Source organism: Equus przewalskii, chromosome 20 (genome assembly GCF_037783145.1).
Source record: "Equus przewalskii isolate Varuska chromosome 20, EquPr2, whole genome shotgun sequence".
Lineage (NCBI taxonomy): Eukaryota > Metazoa > Chordata > Mammalia > Perissodactyla > Equidae > Equus > Equus przewalskii.
In genome coordinates, this window is record NC_091850.1 from 42,997,797 (window position 1) to 43,017,498 (window position 19,702).

The window sequence follows — 19,702 nt, forward strand, 5'->3', positions numbered from 1 at the left end:
AAAACCTAGATTAGCAAAGGAAATTATAGAGCACTTTAAATAAGACGTGCCTGATCTGCCAAGTCAGAAATGGAAAGGTTCTATTCTCAGCCGGCTGCCCCAGGTCGTCCCTCCAGACTTGGGTGGCCAGTGTCTCACATTACAGGATTTTCTTGCCATTTTGCCACTTTGGTTCCATTTGCCAAAATATTCTTCCAGACTTGTTTCGTCTCCACTTTCCTGCATTTTCCAATTTGAGAGTGTAACAGGTTATTAAATGCCACTCTTCCTGCTTCAACATAATCCCTCTGAAGTGAAACTCAAAACAATAAGCCCCAAGTACACCTAGTACTTGAGGACAGATGCTGGTCTAAACTATTCCTTCAGGATTTTCAGAGGTGTGGAGGAGTCCCAAATTGGTCCTGCCAGCCTAAAAAGATTGAAAGACTGAGACAATTTCTTTAGAGTGAGTTGTCAATGAGCTATATTGACCCACACACCCCCACCCATGGGGAAGCAGAGGTGGTGCTTTCCCTTAACCTCAAGCCAAGGGAAATGACAGAGACTTGTGAAATTTGAAGTCCAGGGAAAAGGCTGGGGGATGCATTGGGTCACTGCATTTTCACACCCAGAGAAGTTTCTTAGAGTCCAAAGGTGGACCTTGCTATGGGACAACCCTTAAAAAGTATCCTCCAGAGATCTCTCCCTGAAAGGGCAAAGGGACACCAAAATGGAGGGGTGGATACTGGAACCTAAGGGCAGAGGAGGAGTCACAGGAAGCCAGTCCCGGAAAGACATCGTCCTCATCAGGTCAGTAGTTGAGAAGATTTAGGGGAAACCATTGCCAAGAAACCCACCAAAGCACCCTATAAGAGAAAAGGGATCAGTTTGGGATTTTTGCTGTGCCAGTAGGCACCAACACCAGACTGCTAGTGCACCAGCCACCTGTGGCTCTTCCTTGTCAAGACCAGTCTTAGAGAGGTCACGAACAGATGCTAACCAGAGCAGGAGGGGAGCAAAGACAAGAGAAGCCAGCACTACCCTCTTGGAAACCTTCAAAGCCTGATTTCAACCTGGCCTAGGGGAGGAGAGAATATTTAATAAGTCTTGAGTTGTATATTCTACCAGACTACACTAGAATTGGGCAATTATCAGACTAGACTGAATGCTTTTGTGCCTAAAGTGGTCAGAGGTAGGGATGGGCCTGAGGGTTTTTTAGTCCCGGAGTTTATCAATTCGGGAATCTTCCTCAATTAAAAAAAAAAACTGTATTTTCAAAATCAAGAACAGGGCCTTGGAGGAGCCCATTCAAATGGAGGGCCCTGAAACAGTCTCCAAGTTCAGGAGAGTGAGGTGGTGTGTTCAAACTCTCTTGTCTATAGGACAGGGATTCTGCCCTAGAAATAAAGTTGCTTTGGAGGAAAACTTTTTACCAAAACCTAATCACCTCATCAAGAGATTATAATATGACCAACTATTATTGGTATGTGTGTGTGTGTGTGTGTGTGTGTGTGTAATGGGGATAAAATATATTAAATATGTGTGTTATAACTATATATGTATGAATAGATAATTTTAAAATAATTCTCTCTTAAATCAAATACAAATTCATTAGCTTAACTTGTTAAGCTATCTTCATTTGGTGATTAGATATTCCAGATCAAATTCTCATCAGTTATCATGGATGACTGATAATTTTCTCAATCCAGAATGTTTAGCTTGTAAAGACTCTCAAAACTATTTGCCTTTGCTTGCTGTTCTTCATATGAGTTGACGTATGTTTAAGGATCTCCATAACTTCAGAAGCCTCCTAACGCCATCTTTAACTTTCCCAAAGAACCCAAAGTTCTCCTCGCTTCTCCCCTATTCTGTGTAGTAATGGTCTTCCCAGAAAACCTTAAACAAAAGAAAATGTTGAATGTAGAACAATAGGGCCCCTTGATATGGTATCTGGGATCCAGCACAAGCCTTCAGATCCATATTGTGTCCTTCCAGTGGAGGAAAACAATCAGTCAATTCAGCAGTGGAAAAGAGTGAAGTTGTTGATGGGCATTGTGTTATCCAAACAATTGGTGATTATATAGATTTTTCTCAATTTTCAACTCATTGTCCAAGCTGCAGGCAGACACAAAATTATTTTATTGAAATATAATCATCAATCAGTCACTCCAGTTTGCAAATATAAATGATTTTTGAGTTAAAAAAGAATACATATTAATTGTGAAGTATTCCAACCTCCCGACTGCCCGATACTTTACCACTTCTCTTTATGGCTTTCCGTGGCCTAGTCATCACCCTTTCCTTCCCCACTTGATTCTTTTGGGTAAGATTCTTCATTTTCCAGCTTGTAAGGGATAATTTACATTTAGGTGGTGGAGCCGCTGGAGAGGAGGAGAAAAAGGAAATAGAAGAAGCTAAAGCAGCTTCCAGAGTCCTGACCTTGTCATTCCAATGCTCCCAGCCAAGGCCTGTCCAGCTCCTATGCACTAGATCCATCCCTTCATGCCCCTCAAAGTCCTCGCTCCAGCAGTTCTCTCCCTCTCTTCAGAGTCATCATTTCCCCCTCTTTACTCCATCCATTCTGTTAGCCTATGAACATTTCTCTCAGGATTAAATAAATATGAATGAATAAATGAATAGATAGATAGATGATAGATTAGATAGACACATGGAGAAATAGATAAATTGATAGAGAGAGAGAGAAAACAAAAACTCTCTTTTGACTCTCCTTTCCTTAGTAGCTGTTTCTCTTTCTCTTCTTCCCTTTATAGAAAAACTCCTTGCAAAGGGCCTTCTACAACTCACTTTCTTCAATTTTGCCCTTTCTAGTAAACTTTCTCCAGTCATGATTTGTCTCCGTCACTCCACTGAAACTGCTCTTCTCAAGGTCACTTATGGTCTCCATATCGCTCGGCCCAATGAGCATTTTTCACTCCTCGTCAGACTTGACCTATGGGAAGCATTAGCCCAGCTAATCACACCGTTTCCTGGAAACACTTTCATCCCTCGGCCTCCTGATCTGTACCTTCGCCTTCTTTTCTCCCTTTCTCTCTGACTGATCTTTCTTGTCTCCTTTGCATTCCTCTTCCTCACCCCATGTCTAAATGTTGGATGCCCAAAGCTCAGCCTTTGTATCTATTCCCTATGCTATTTGCATTCACTCCCTTAGGGATTTCAGCCAGTTCCATGGCACCTGTATTCTCCCAAATTAATAACTACTGCTCAGACTCAGGCTCCTGCTGCCACATATCACTCTCATTACCATCACCTGGTCCCAGAAACTATTGTCTCTCCTTAATTATTGTAAAAGTCCCCTGATTGAGTTTTTTGCATCCCCTCTTGCCTCCCTTTACTCTGCTACTTCTATTTTCAACTCAGAGCCTGTTAAAACATAAGTTAGTGTCACTCTTTTAATCAGAAATAGCCAATGGGCTCTATCTCATGCAGAATAAAGGGAGAAGTATTTCAATTACATATAAAGTCACAGACATTCTATGACCCCTTCCCTCATGAACCTTCCCCTTCTACTCTCTCCTTTAGCCACAGAGGCCTCCTTTCCCATCCTTGAACAAGCCAGAATTATTCTACACACAGGTGTTTTGATGTTCCGTCAGCCTGGAACGCTCTTCCCTTGTATATTTGCATGACTTGCTTCTTCACTTCTCTGAAATTTTTATTAAAAATCCCCTTCTTAGTGAGAACTTCACTGGCCAACACCCTCTCCAACAGACCTTATAGACTTGTTACCAGTGCTTTTGGTTCTTATCATTTACAACAGTCTGACATGTTACATATTTTACTTATTTTTCTTTTTTGTTGTCTATCCCTCCACTAGAATGAATGGCAAAGGGTCATGAAACTGAAACCGCTTTTCTGTTTTATCCACCAGTGTATCCTCACCATTCATCAGGTTGCTGAACAAGTTGTGGATGTTCAACAAGTATCTGTTGCTATTTATTGGCTTCAGATTGGAATTGGAGATTGGGATGGAGATGGGAGTTTGTTTTGGGATTGGAGAGGGAGGGATGAGAAGAATGATTTCTGAGCAGCCACAGGATATGGGAAATATTGGTAGGGAGAAGAGCAGAGAAGAAGATTTTAAGATGCTAATGCAGTTTACAAATGAGTTCCCCTCTGTCATTTTTAATGACATCAATTTAATTTCTTTTAATTAATTTTTATAACTAGGTTGTGTTTCTGTTAATGTGATCTATGCAGACAGTATACTTCTTAAGATCAGGTTTCCGAATTCAATAAAATCTAGTTTTAAAAGTTTACTTTTGTGTATTAAAAGTAGTTTTTAATCATTAAAAGAAATATAAAACTACCCTTGCTGCTAAGCTTAATTCTTTTTGACCTCTGTGCAACCTTAATTCAGATTTAAAATAGAAGCAAGAAACATCAACTTGTCCTAAAATCAACCATGAAATTTGTGACCTTTGTACCTTAAAAAGTTTGTTTTCTGTGTGTTTCTCAAAAGGGCGGCCTGATTTTATGTATGTTGTCTTTATGTATCTGTCTTCTTTCTACTTTTACCTCTGTCTCCCTTCTTCCATGGTCTGGGTGTTAACCATAATGCCTATGACATAGCACTGATTCCACAGATTGACTTCCCTCCATTTGTAAACTAAAGTTTAGAAGTCATCACGAAAAAACTTAGAATAGCATTTTTTACTATTATTAAGTTGGATTTAAAAGCTTGGCACTGAAACCTCCGAGGTTTGGAATATATAGGAATGTATTAGTTAGCTCAGGAATTTTGGAACCAATGTAAAATTCATTAAAATGGCATTATTCACAAGATGAAAGTGCATGGAAGGATTAAGTTAAAACATAGATTCACCTTTAGGAATAACCCATCATAGGGGAGAAACGTATTTCTCCACAGTCAAAAACTTACTCTAATCTGCAAAAACTAAGTAAATGTTACTTACTGTTATGAGGAACCATCCCCGGGGCTATGTACCATTTCTCTAGTTTAAAATTTAAGTTCCTTAAATTCATGAAAGTTATAAACCTGAAATTCTAATACCAAAGCAGAAGCAAATCAGCTGATGTTTACAAATAATAACCAACTTAACAGGTTGCAACTCAAAGTAATTTGTTTTTCATTAAAGAAAGAAGTGGAGATATAGAACATTGCAGATCACTTCTTAATGAATGGCATGATATTACTTCCTCTGTATAACATTATTCCCAACTCAGTCACTGTGCTTTAGAACTACCAAAAAAGAAAAATCCTTCTACTTCCTTCTTTGACTAGGAGTTGTCAGCGTAAACCTTCAGGCTCCTTTGTTCTGCTCTTTTTTTTTATGTTGTATCTCACGTATGGTTTCTAAAACAATAGTAGTTGATTGCCCATAATTTAGAGACAATGTGGCTTGTACACTCTAAGATCTTAAATCTTGAATTAACCTAGAAAAAAATGAATAGATACTCAACAAAATTCATGTATTCAGGTCATACGTCAAAAACCTCCTTGAAGGAACCAAATAGAATTCAAACCCAATAGGCTAAAATGTGTGCCCACGCCCCCGCACGAATATTCACCTTGCTTCATCTCAATCTAGAACTAGAAGATTTAAATGATAACAAGTTGGCTCCTAACTTGAATTTAAGAGCTCAAAGTCAATAAAATGGATAATAAATATGAGCAGAGACAATTTTCAGGAAGTAACAAGATGGACCCTAGAAGTGATGGTCTGCAAAGTTAAGCCTGAATGTCCAAGACAGACCTGAGCCAAAATGAACAAGCTTTACCTAAAAAAGTTTGACTTGTGAATCTAACGAAAATGTCAAAACTAGTGAAAGGAGCTTAACTTTCCTACTCTGAATATGAGACAAAGTTTCTGTTAACCAGAAGTGTCAGTTACTCAGAAACCAAGAATCCTCTTTGTGGGAATAAGGTGGCTCTTTGTCTGCACATGCGCACATTCACATAAGTAGTAACTCTGCATGTAGACGTGCTGTTAAACGCTGTAGACTTATTCTGACTTTCATCCAATTGAAAAACTGTCTTCTGTTTTCAGGCAGGGCAATGTAGCTTCCTCTTGCCTGAATCTTGCCTAACTAGACTAGCCCAGTCATGTGCTCCATACTACTTTTTCATTAAAAAGCCCCCATGATGAGTGATGTCAGGCGAAGCTGCTTCTTACCTGAGAAGGAGTTCATTCTCCTTGGACTCAGGAGGAGCTAGTCAGTATCCATTTTTGTCTCTTACATAGCAATTTCATTTTCTGCCACTCAAGTAGGCCATGTTTTCTATCACTTAGTGATTCCGCTTTATATGGAGATGTAACCAGCATCAGCTGAATCTCTCAAAAGTGTGCTGAAAGAACATTTTAGTGTTTGGGGAGACTGCGGAGCCACAGAAAGCCCTAAGTGTGGGATAAACAGGTGTTTACAGTAGTAGGGTGGCTACTGGCAGAAACCTAAGCAGCTTAAGAAAAAATAGAAATATATGGATGCATGGAATTGATGGAACAGATAAAACAACAAAGCTGGAGTAGAACTGGGGTGTGGGTAGGAGTCCATGGGCTTGCACAGCATGGGGTTATACTTGTCCCTTATTTCTGCATCACTCTGTATATTAGCCTCTTTCTCCCTTACTGCAAATTGGCTGCCTGCATGCAGCAAGACCACAGCCCCTGACAGCTCCTGAGTTCAGCTTCTTCCTGTCTACTTTCCAATACAAGTTTAAGTAATGGGCCTGTAATGCCAACCCTGAGTAAGAGAGATTGTTGTATCAATTTTGGCTGGACATGTCATGGACCATTGTTTGCCATCTCACTTCACATTTTGGCGCATGCATGCAATACATTTTATGTGTTTGCCTTTATTTGATGGCTATGCTACTTAATACAAGAACAGGATCTATTCTTATAGATTGAATTTTACTCATGTTTTATGCCCTTTGGCCCTTTCAAGAAATTTGCATAAAATTTCATGGAATCAAATGTTTGATTGTAAGTTGGATGCTTTCAATTTGTTTTCCTTTACATATAGATAAATAAATCACAGCTTATTATTCATCTTTCCATAATATTGTATTTTTTTATTTTTACATAATAGTATATGTATTTATTTATTAATTTTTTTTTTGAGGAAGATTAGCCCTGAGCTAACATTTGCTGCCAATCCTTCTCTTTTTGCTGAGGAAGGCTGACCCTGAGCCAACGTCCATGCCCATCTTCCTCTACTTTATATGTGGGACGCCTACCACAGCATGGCTTGCCAAGCGGTGCCATGTCCACACCCGGGATCCAAACTGGTGAACCCTGGGCCACTGAAGCGGAACGTGTGCACTTAACTGCTATGCCACAGGGCCAACTCCAAGATGTATTTATTTTTTAACTGAAGGGCTTATTTAGAGAATGTGAGATTACAGCATTGTGTAATGTTTCTTTTTCCTAATGTCATTATCAGTCATTAAAGGTAAATTTAATAGCAACTAAATTATGCATAAAATTAGTTTTTTCAGTTTATATTTTCAGTAGTGAAATAGACTGTGTACAATACCCATGACTTGGATATTTTCTCTTTTTTGGTGAATCTCAAGCTAAATTTAATAGGACCTTTTGGAGATGGGTGTTGAACTGACTTAGTTGTATTCTTGAACTTCTGTATTCCAATTAAGGTCTTCCGGTAACCACAGCCACAAGAAAAGTCATATTCATGTGATTTAAGTCAACAAACACTCTGAGGTCACTCTTCATGGCCTTCACCACTCCCAATTTCCTACTCTCTCCTCCCTGGTCTGACTTTGCAGAAAACCATCAAGAAGTCTACAAATCATTATATGCCCACCTCTATAATTTTAATTTCTAGGGAAAAAAATAGTGCAGATTTATTACTGTTCTTAAGGGACTCATTTTTTATTAGTTTCTCTACTAATTTTTCTTAAATAAGAAATTAGACAAGGGTAGAAAGAAAATGGACTAAAAGATCCAGGTTCTGTTTGGCATTAAGATTCTAAGAGATTCATTCATGTTGTATATACTTTTATAAGAAGATAATTCAATCAATTTCACAGATATTTCAATTGTGGTCTGAGAATTGAATATTGAACTCTTAAAAGGGTCAAGAAGCACTTGCAGACCACAAATGGAGTGGGCATCTGATCAGTGATCCTCGCTCTAGAGAGATGCATGGTTTCACTGCTGCAGAAAAAAGAAACCTGCTTGCCAAATGCAGGTGAAGATTGAAGAATAGGCATCTTTTTTGAATGCATAGAATGTGTTTTCTCCTCAAATTCTATCTACCTTCCTCACACATAGATGCCTCTCCGTGATTCCCATGGGAACACAGATACACTTCACGAGAAGTAATTGAAATAAATCAACATTGATTTTTAAAAAGGATTTTGTAAAAGGTAACTCTCACTTTTTTTCTGAAGATACTGACGAGCAAGAGCTGCTGGTCAATCAACCTTACTTGGCTGGTTCTCTCCACTTCCTCTGAGTTGAGTCAAGCCAACCCACATGAACTAGGCCCCTTTTGTGTGCCTAGAACTGGGAGAAATAACAGGAGGAGCCCCACTTTCAGGAAGAGAATCTGCAAGCTAAAAACAAAACCTTCATATGGCCGAAAGATCATTCTTATGAATTCATTATTCTATAATAAGGAGAATACACTTTAACATTATTCTGAAATACAAAAATTATTTCTCAGACTTGTTGTTAAATTCTATTTTAATAAAACATTATTCTGAAAGATAAAAATTCTGCCGAAAAAATTGTTATGAAGTCAATTCATGAAAGTTCTTGAGAAATAATGACGACAACAGTGGCAACAGTGACTTAGAAGAAGATACAGTCCATTCCTGTTTTGAATACTTGTTTGAAATGCAAATTTTGTTCCACCACAATGATATGTTAGGGAAGAATTTGAATTTCGCAGTTGCTTATGGGTTCATCTGCGAGAAACACCAGGTGAATGCAGAAAATACAACTCAACTAAACTGAGCCGAGTAGGAATATACAAACATACAAACACTGGGCATCTACCAGCTACCTGAGTTCACTCATGTGCTAGGGACCACATGTGGTGTTACAACCTTCTGATGACTCCAAAATAACTGACCTTCCACCACTTCACAATGACTCACAAACTGTACCAATTTTACAAGCAAATTCAGGTTAAAATGCCATGTTTATTATAGTATTAAAATTTTTCTTAACCCTTTAACATGTAAAAGATTGTGCTACCTGTTTTATTAGGTTTCTGTCTTTTCCTGTGTCAGTGACAAAGTTTTTGAGTATTATACCCCTAATCCCCATTTTCTCCAAAAACCCTGTCTTTAATAGTGTGATTTTTTCATCACAGAGTGATTTTTAAGAATACATATACCATGTTATAGTAGATCTGACTGTACCTATACTTTTCAAATTTAAGGAAAGTTTATCAAAATAAACAACATCAAACAATCCAACAGCATACTAGAGTGCTGTGTAACATAAGGAAGTCCACTCCTGAAGCACATGGATGACCACTCGTTTATTTAGCTGAGAGATCTTGTTCTAAAATGAATATATTCAAACTAGATCCACAGCTTGAGCCCAGACACATATTACAGGAGGACTCTAACATACCATAAATGTCATTGTGTTGTCCCTTATCAAGGTAATTCCACCACCATCTCTTACTTTTCTAACAGACCTCCTTGAGAAACAAGATGTACTATAAATATGAACATAGGAGCAGAAAGATGGACTGGAGAAAACAAAGGGCTTAAAATCACTTTAATGCCACTAAAATGGAATTAAATGATTTGATTCACATTTGCTTAATAATCAGAACAGAACTATTTTCAAATATCTCATTCTCGTATAGTTGCAAAATTCAGTTCCTGAAGTCACATAGTATGCAACATAGCACTGTCAAAGGGCTTATGCACCGGTGCAGCTTATATCATTGTAATTTTTTTCTTCTCTGTCTTGGATAGAAGACAAAACCTTGTCAATAAACAACTATTTTATTTCTTCTCTGGCTAAGAGTTTAATAATGCCTTGGTTTTAATTTACAAGGCAGTCGTTAAATGTTATTGTAGGACAAAGGTTGAATTTGTTAACAAAATCTATCAGAAACCCGTGACACACCTCCTATTAAGAGTTTTTATTTTTGCTTTTGTTTTGGGGGAGGGTATAGCATTTGCAAAATAAGTTAATTTTTGTCCTAATGCTGTCAGAATATGACACTAAAAATGGAAAAGAAAAATATGAGCATGGCTGCTAATTAAGATTTTAGTTAAACCTTTATAATAAAAAGGTTTCCATGCTCCAGTTTTCTTCCTTTCTAGTAGAAAGAAGGATAAACTAAACAATAAGAAGCAAAGTGAAAATTTCACCTTCTCTGCTGGTTTCATTAATCAGGATAGGACTGGGTTTTCCAGAAAGAATTAACAAACCTGTTCCCTCTGCCTGGCCTTTTCTCCAAGCCTTAGGCACCCATGTCTTTAGTTTGTGCTAGGTCTAGCTTACACCACCTTGTGCTGACCAGAGCAGACCCATCACTCATCTGCATTCATGCTTGTCCACTGCCCTGGATTTAAGCACTAACGTGTATTGAGGTAAGCTCTTTGCACCAGTAGGTGAGCACCGCACAACCATCTCAACTAAATCAACACAAGTGATCTTCTTCCTAAATTTTTCCACTCCAAAGTCAGGGTGGTTTCTTCTGTGACTAGAAACCTCTCCTCATTTGCAATTTCCTTCTTGGAGATCTTGTCACTACTAACCAAACTCTTCAATAATGCCACCACACCCCGACCACAATGCAATGACTGGGATTTGTCTCCTTATTTTCCACAAGCTATAATCAAGTATTCATTGATGAAGGTGGAAAAGAAGAAAATAGGATTATTTCTAAAAAGTCATCACATTTTACCAGGTCACATTAAGGGCCTAAACCTAAAGAATCTGATTGAGATCTGATGGAGTTCATTAACAAGTTTAAAGAAAGAATATGTTGCTCCAAAGTGGGCTAGGTGAGTTATGGAAGCCGTAAAAGGAGAGTCAGAAAGTACATGTGAGCATCAAACATTTTGAATAAGCAATGGCCCTAGCCAGCAGACACAGAATACTGTAGTCCATTGTCAGTACTATAGTCTTACTGTGGTGGTGGAGACAACAGGCTAATTTAGCTTATTGCTGAGAAACATTGCAGTTCATCAAACTAATGCTCTATGTTCTGATGCCTCACCGGCCAGTATTCTCATTGGAATTTGGCTCCCCTCACAGCCAAGCTAAAGGGAGAGACATATTGGTGCTGAGGTCTTGGGTTCTCTGGTTCCCATGACGGTTACAGTCATCACTACAAATGGGTAAATCTGCCTTCTACATCCATATATCAGCCTCGAGCTCAGTTAATACAAACTGAGCCATGGAGATCGATGATTCTCAATTGCCTGACAAAATCAAGTTTCCAAGTCTGTAAGTACAAGCACCTTAATAACTCTCTAATTTAATGCCTCCCTGACAGGTATCTAGGCGGAAAGAACTGCAGACAAAAAGTTGTTCAAATGAGTGAGTCATTTTTATTGAGATTTCTAAATTCCCAATCAGCTCATTTGTTGGGTCCATAGTCTACTGACACGCCTGACTTCCTACAGGAAAAGCCTTTTGAATTTTCTGCTGTGTAGACACCTACTCATTATCACTACCACCATCACCATGTTTGACTTCTCAATTACCAACATCTTCTGAAATCAAATATTAACTTTCCACATTCTTTGGTATAAGAAAAATTTATTCCTACTTGAGAGTTTCCCCTCCAACAGAGTCAGTTCTCACTTTCTCACCTGATTCCAACTCCTCCTCTCTTCTAACACAACTCGATGCAGGATAGCCATACAGAAATGAACATCTTTAAGACAAAATTCTCCAAGGTCTGCTGCCTACCTACCTGAAGCCCATTCTAGGCATGAAAATATTGACTCTACTAATCATAGTTTGTACCCCATCAGGTGTCTTTACAAACAATATCCACAGAACATCAGGAATGTGGCAAATAATTTAGATGGGAAGATTGAACCCATACCCTATCATGAAAACAGTATTGAACTCATTAGGCATAATAATTGTGGTAATGGAATATAATGCCTACATATATCAGACTCAAGTTTCTACCAAGGAATTGGTGATTATTCTTGGCTTGTTATCAGGGGTAACAGAAATGTTCTGGAACAGCCTGTATGTTTTCAGTGTGTCCTTTATTACACTTGTCTTGTAACTCCTATATTGGAATATTGGCCATTTGCTTCAGGAAGCTTAGTTAAAAGTCTTAGACTTACTAATGTACCTGATCAAAATACCACTTTTTAGAAGAGAATATTGACCAACATACTTTTATGGAAGACTTTGCCTCTCTCAAACATAATCACCCACTGTTAGTTATAGCTTTGTCAAACTGTCTCTAAAACCCAAATATTTTCTGCTCCTTTTTTCATTTTCTTTGACATTAAGGTTTCTAGCCCAATAAAGTTTCCCCTTTGGGATCAGCATCCTTTCTGCTATATAGACACAGTACTGGGCTGGATGTAATGGTAAAAAGACAAGCCCTGGCCTCAGTAAGCTTCCAGTATGTAGGGACATCAGATATAGTCATATAAAACAATTCTTTCTAGAAAGAGGAAATAAGCCAATGCCAAGTGATTAGTAACAAATAAAATACACCTATAACAGAAGAGATCATTTTAAGTCAGAATGGCCCTTGAGATTTCTTAGAGAAAGGAAAGTTTGATTTGGACCTCAAAGGATGTATAGGTTTTAGACAACCAAAGGACAGAGAGAAAGGAAGAGCTAGGGGACGGGGTAGGTTGAAGAGGGTGGAAGGGAAATGGTATATGCCAGACATGTTTGGGGAATGGTAAATAACTGGAAGAATCCATTTGTTGGTAGTCCCCTCATGAAGTCACTGATTTTGCAACATACCAACCCTCACACAGACTCAGAATTTTCATGCATTCCCAGAACAATTCCATTCTTACCAAATGCATTACTGAGCAAGGTCAAGTTAGCAGAAGATTTTGTAAGGAAGATGGAGGAGTATTTTCCATGACACAATAACCAACCCACAAATAGATACCTCCACTCAAATGGTTTCCTCTCTGGGAAATCTTGCTGCCAAAGAAGCCAAGAGTCTTTCTTCCCAAGATTGTACCCACTGGGGCTCTATCCCATAACATCTCCTCCCTCTCTCCTTCCTTTGTTATATAGAAGAGCTTCCCTCTTTCTATTGCTGAATGTCTTCCTGAGCATCACTTCTCCTTTTGGGGGTCTCATCAAGACTTCTTTTTCAAACAGTCTGCCATTCTACTTCCAGCTGCTAAGAAGTGGATATTTTCCTGTATATTACCCCATTAGATAAGTGGGGAAAGAATTCACTTACGGGGTTCATGAGAAGTAAGGATGGAAAGTCAGGTTTCGGCCAAAAGATGGAGGGATCTTGGAGTTTAAACACTACCAGGGACCATTTAGAAATGTATAAGCAGAGTGACATAACAAAAAGGGTATTATATGAGAATTAATCCAAAGGCAAGTGTTGCCTTCATGGCCATGTGGTATGTGCAGTCAGACACACAGGGCCCTGGACTCAGAAGAGGCATACACATGGTTTAATGCTCTGCTCTTGCCATCTTGAAATTCTTAATACTTTTCAAACAAGAGCCTTGCATTTTCATTTTGCATCGGGTCCCTTAAATTAGGTAGCTGGTCCTACCAGGGACAGGCTGGTGCTCAGCCTCTAGCAAAACACCTGGTGCATATGGGTTAAATATTCGTTAAGTAAAAGAATAAGGTTTTTCAAAAAAAATAAATTGTGCAGAGGAAATTGAAAATGAAAGCTATCAGAATCCAGAAGCCTTTTGCAGATGTCACAGTACAAGATGATGGTGATTGTACTTGATCCAGGGGAGGCCGTGTGGAGTAGTGGTCAAAAGCATAGAACTGAGAGTCAGAAGACACGGACTTTAGAACCAAATTTCTCATTACATCAAAGTCAACTTTCTGAGGTTTGCTTTCCTCACAGGTAGCTAAGATGACATCCAGCCTCACTGGGGACTTTTCTAATAATATTTGAAGATATTCTCAAAAAAGAGAGAGAGAAGAAAAAGATAACTGTGGGAAATATTGCATATATGGTCATTTGAAATATATTGAAATATATCAAATGAGATATAGTCATTTGAAAATATATGGAATTTGAGAAATAAGGAAATGAGGCCCTTAGAAGGAGAGAAAGAAAATGAATTTGCCACAAGAAAATAAATAAAGCTAGGGGACCAGATCAAACCCTACCTGATGAGCAGTTGACCCAACCCAAGAAAAGTGTCCTGCAGAAAAGAAGCACTTGATAAACTGTTTCTTGACTCAAATTTTTCTTTCTTCAAACATTTAACAAAAACTATAGCTACAGTTTCTGGTCACTGTTAACCACACAATTTCTTCCTTCATTCATAAGTCCAAAGGAATCTATTATTCATAGTTTTGGCTTATTTACATTCAACTCCCCAAAATGTGATTTGTGAAGAGATATTTAATTAATTATTATTATTAATTGTTAGAACTCATGGTACAGTGTGATGGCAAACTTACAAATACTACAGACCTATAGCCTAAATAGCATCAGGCCTTTCCATTTCAAAATGGCCCTGGAGTTGGCAAAGGGTCTATTTCTCCCTTGAGTCTTTATTAATGTCCAAAATGCTTTGCATGGGATAATAAATATTAATATCTGTTTGGCAAACATTTATAGTAGAGTAGATATTGAATTTGGTCTGTGGGGTTGGAGCCATGAGCCCTATTAAAGCATGCTGAGTATTGACTTTTATGCCTCCTGCTCTGATTTTGTTAGTCACTCCAGACGAAGCTTTCTGGCCATGTTAAATGCTCTGCTGAAAGCAGAAACTCAAATGTAAACATATGGTTTCTAGCTTGGCTGCTTCATCAAATCCTGATATCCCCATATTTTGTTGGCCTCAAAATATACATTCACAACTACCAATATATTGTCGACATTACTGATCTTGTTAATATGTTTCACAACTATTTCAGAGACCACCACCAAGTTTTAGTTCAAACATTTTATTCTACCACTAGCGTAATTTATTAAAATAAAACTTATTTGTTTCATATAATCTTACATCAAACCTCAAAAGTACAAAAGCCCCCAAAGTCTATTAAGCCCTCAATTAGGAAACGTCCCAAGCAGCCAATTACTATTTTTCCTTCTTGACAGTAAAATGCCATTTCCAATTTAAAAAAAAAACAAAACTCTATGTTTATTCCAGACCTTCACTCCAGTATTAAATATCAGGCCATCTGTGTACTATATTATTTTTTGTATATTTCTAATGAGCATTACTGCTTGACTCACCTATTTATGCCCATTTCTGTTCATTCCGTTATTAATTTGATTTTAAAATATTCTCTACTTTGGTACCGTTTCAAAATGTCCTAATTAATTCTATCTACTTCTACATTTTCATCATTAAAATGAAGCTAGATGTGAGGTTCAAGATCAGGATTAGAGAATGTAACTTGGCAGATAATTTTCCCCAAATTGTAATTTTCTTTGTCTACCAATGCAAAAGAGACACTGATCCTTCTTCAGCATCTTCCTCCCCTTTTTGCTGGCCACACATCTTTAACACTTCTAAAGGAAAGTCATATATTACCTTGGTTTTCTTGACAACATTACCTTTTGTAACAATGCTATCTCAGAAATGAAACCTGGTTTGGCAGATCCATCACTTCTTTTAAATAACTAGGAAAGCATTTAGAGGCTGAGAATAGGTGCGCAAGTCAACAAACTCAGTGAGTTCAGAGGGGCCAGGAGGCTTTCTAACTTCTACTTCTGTCACTGTCTAATCACAAATGTTTGCAATTAAGTTAATAATGGGAGAAGCCTTTATTCGACATTTAGGTAAGAATTTACATTCAACTATGTTGGAAGGGATATCACAGTGCATAAAACTCACAGTAAAGAGATTACTAGATACTTTCATATATGCATGGTGCCAGGTTCCATCACTGCAGCATAAGAGGAAATGCACCACCTCATAGGGGGCTAAATGCTGCTTTTAGTAGCAATTAGAGAAATAATGAACTCCTCAAAACTCACCACTTTTGCTAAAGTCAGCCCTTGGAATGAATGCAAAATTCAGCTTGTGCCAACATAAATGAACATAGTATTATATCATATGCCAATGTAATACCCTACTCTGAAGCTGGTTGCTCACACACAAGCTGCATCAGCTTGACTCTGCGCTAGGAACAACCTGCTTCATCATGGAAATAGCCAGATTTATCAAGCTCATCATAGGCAACAATTGAAAAGAATATTCTACATGCTTAATACCGTGTCCTTACGCCCAACAGTATGATTCAGTGTTCTATGCACCGCTGTAAGTGTGAAGCCATTAAACAATAAAACCTTAGTGAGGCAGAAAACAGATGGCCTTTAATCTCAGCTCCGAGAGCCAATGGGATGCTTGATCTCCAGAGTAGGGGATGCACCCCAGAATGCACAAAGCAATTTATGGAACTTGAAGAGAAAAAGACGAGAACATCTATTTTAATTTTTATCTTGACCTTTTAAAATTCTGATACCTGTGTGTTTGTAAAGCAGGTGGTAATGCATGTATATAATTTACAATTATATATATAATAACTATATGTATATATACACATACATATATGTGTAAGATTATAAATATTTATAATGGTAAGGTTTTGGGGCACATGCCTAATAGGACAAGAGTTCCATACAAGGATAGAACAGAACATTTATACATATTTGAGAGAAGCATTCTGCACTAATTGTTTGTTCAGAGCAATTCTCAGGGGGAGAATATTTCACATTAGAGAAGAATAACACTCCCAGCTTTCCACAGGACTTTGAATGGGCAAATAAAAACAAAAATGGAACAGGACAAAAACAATTAGTGGACAACTTTCTCAACAAGGAAAGGATACTGAAACTGGGTGGAGGAGAAAAGTCATTGTAACCAGACAAGAACATGCTGCTATCAACATCATAATAATACCAGGAATCTACCAGACTACTGTGGGACACAGATATAGCCAACGAATACTAGCAGATGATTCAAACAAGCAAAACAAAAGGAAAAAAAGAACGTATGTCAAAATCAATACAAAACTCCTATCTTAGCCATTCTTTGCAGGGGTACTTAATGCTAAGCTAATAATTCTGCTGTAAGAATACTTTGCCATAGTTCCTCCTCAACACTGCTTATGGGGGCTGTGTTGGTGGTGTTAGATCCATCATATGTGCCTCATTTTCTAGTAAATATCAGTTCTGATCAAAAGATTTGAACAGATTTAGAAGAAATTTCAAGTGAAATTAAAAGATATTTGAAGCAATTGGCTCCAAGTGATATTTGAAGTTACATTCTTGTATAGGCAAAGTAAGTGGCATCTTTTAGTGAATAATTTCTGAAGAAGGTTCATTAATATGTGATTGAATCACATCTTGGAGAACAGCCACATAACTGAGTGAAATAGGATTTTAAAAATGTATTTTGCTCCATTATGTCATTCTATACTCTGTTATGCTAAGCGAGTGTATGTATTATTTATTTTTGTCATATTTAGGCCACATAGAAGTATCAATCATAGTCATGTCAATTCATCATTTCTTCATTATTTAAACCAGGGGTATACAAATACTGAATCACTATGTCATACATCTAAAACTAATATAATGCTATATGTCAATTATACCTCAATAAAAGATAAATAAATAAAAATAGAGGTTGTCAAACCATAACCCGTGGGTCAAATCTGGTCTGCAACCTGTTTTTGTATGGCCTGCAAGTTAAGAACATTTTCAATAGTTGAAAAAAAATTAAAAGGAGAATATGCCATGATACATCAAAATTATGTGAAATTCAAATTTCAGTGTCCATAAATAAAGTGTTATTGAAACACAGCCATACCCGTCCCTTTACAGATTGTCCACGGATGCTTTCACACCACAACAGCATAGTTCAATAGCTATAACACAAATTTGTGGCTCCCAAAGCAGAAAATACTTACTCTCTGGCCCTTTACAGAAAAAGTCTGCTGAGCCCTCATTTAGGCGGACCAAAATCTGGGATCATCATTTCTCATCTTTTATTTAAAGTCAGGACACACTTGCCTTTTTAAAGTCTACTTGATTCTTTTACTACTTTTTCAAAGGAGGTAAATTCTGAATGGTTTTACTGTGATTAGGCAGGAAAAGAAAGGCAGATTTTTCTTATGTATCTAGAACTATTCTAATTGCCCACATGGGTCATTTGTTCTAATGCCCGCCTTTACTTAATTAATTTTAGCGGGTAATTAAGGTTGCTAATTCATTTCACAACTGTACCACCCTCTGCAGCTGCGTGTCTGAACAGATACCGCCTCAGTTGCACCTGAGCCAGACCTGGTGATTTACGTCTTATCAAAATGAGCTTAAGGACGTGTTAAAATGGAATTAGATCAGCGGAGGAGATACTTTGTTCCCCTCTAAATGCTGGCACTTCTCTCCTTTCTTGAATAGTATCCACATAATAGCTTTCTCCATGGCAGACCTACATTGAGAGCACTTTCAGAAATGCTACTAGGATGAAATTATTCCAGAAACATAGCTCTTCACAATAAACATGATGTAATGGGACAGCTGACTATTACAGAGCATCTTCATCTCTTTAAAAAATATCACAAGGGACATAAAATGACAACAAGACAAATGAGATGTGATGGGACAAGTCCTTAGAACAGGCTTGGAATTTGTGCCCTTTTCTCTTTCTTATGATTATCTTTCCCCTTCGATTTTTCTCGTCCTACAATGTCGTCCTCCCTTCTTTCCTGGCCAAGCACGTCTTCAGGTTTGAGCTCACATCGCTGCCATAATGATGTCTCTTCTCTGTTATTCCAAAGTACTTTGCTTATGTCCTTATTAAGACATTTTCACATGATGTTACAGCTACTTTTGTTTTGTTTTGTTTTTAACCTATCTGTATCTTTAGTTGGATGACTAGCTTGCTAGAGGAAGAATTCATGTTCTTGGCATCTTTGGCTCTCAGCAGCAGCCTAGTGTCGAGCTCATACTAAGTGCTCAGTAAAAAATAGTTCAAGTGATTTAACTTTTTTCTGTTCTACAATTTAAATATTTCTTTCAGTAGTCATTTCTCATTATCACTCCCACTAGTGACATATTGATTGTGCCTCTAATCAAAACAAACATTCAGGCATAAAATTAAAAAACTGGTCTATTTCAATGAAGTAATTTATCACTAAAAAATTAAAATGTTACTTGTAGCATCACAGCGACTAATTTTGGGAGGGGAAACCAGAACGCTGGCGTGTTCATGTTTTCTCTCTCTCTCTCTCTCTCTTTCCCAGGAGGTACGTGGGCAGGAAAGAGAGCGAGCCATGCACAGCCGTTTGACTGTCGACCGTCCGCGCTTCCTCCTCACACCACAGGCTCTCTTTAGGCACTACTTTTCTCCCACGTGCTTTGCAGTTCTAAGGAGAGGCTGTGCCCACCCACTGCAGAGGCAAGAGTTGGGCTGTCTGCCCCCAGCCCCGTGCAGCCCTGGGGAGCCGAGTACACCCCTCCCCGGGCCCTTGACTCTCCAGGGAGGAGAACACGCCACAGGCATCGAATGGAAGCTATGGGCCACCGCGACAGCGTCCACTCTGCTCCTGCTGGGTGACTCCCGCTGCAGCTCCTG

The 19,702-nt window shown here is 38.2% G+C and overlaps 1 long non-coding RNA gene across 1 annotated transcript in view; it reads right to left on the reverse strand.

Annotated features, from left to right (window-relative positions):
* Nucleotides 1–19,702, reverse strand: part of LOC103549738 (uncharacterized) — a 136,683-nt gene that overhangs the window by 14,123 nt on the left and 102,858 nt on the right. The window lies entirely within an intron of this gene.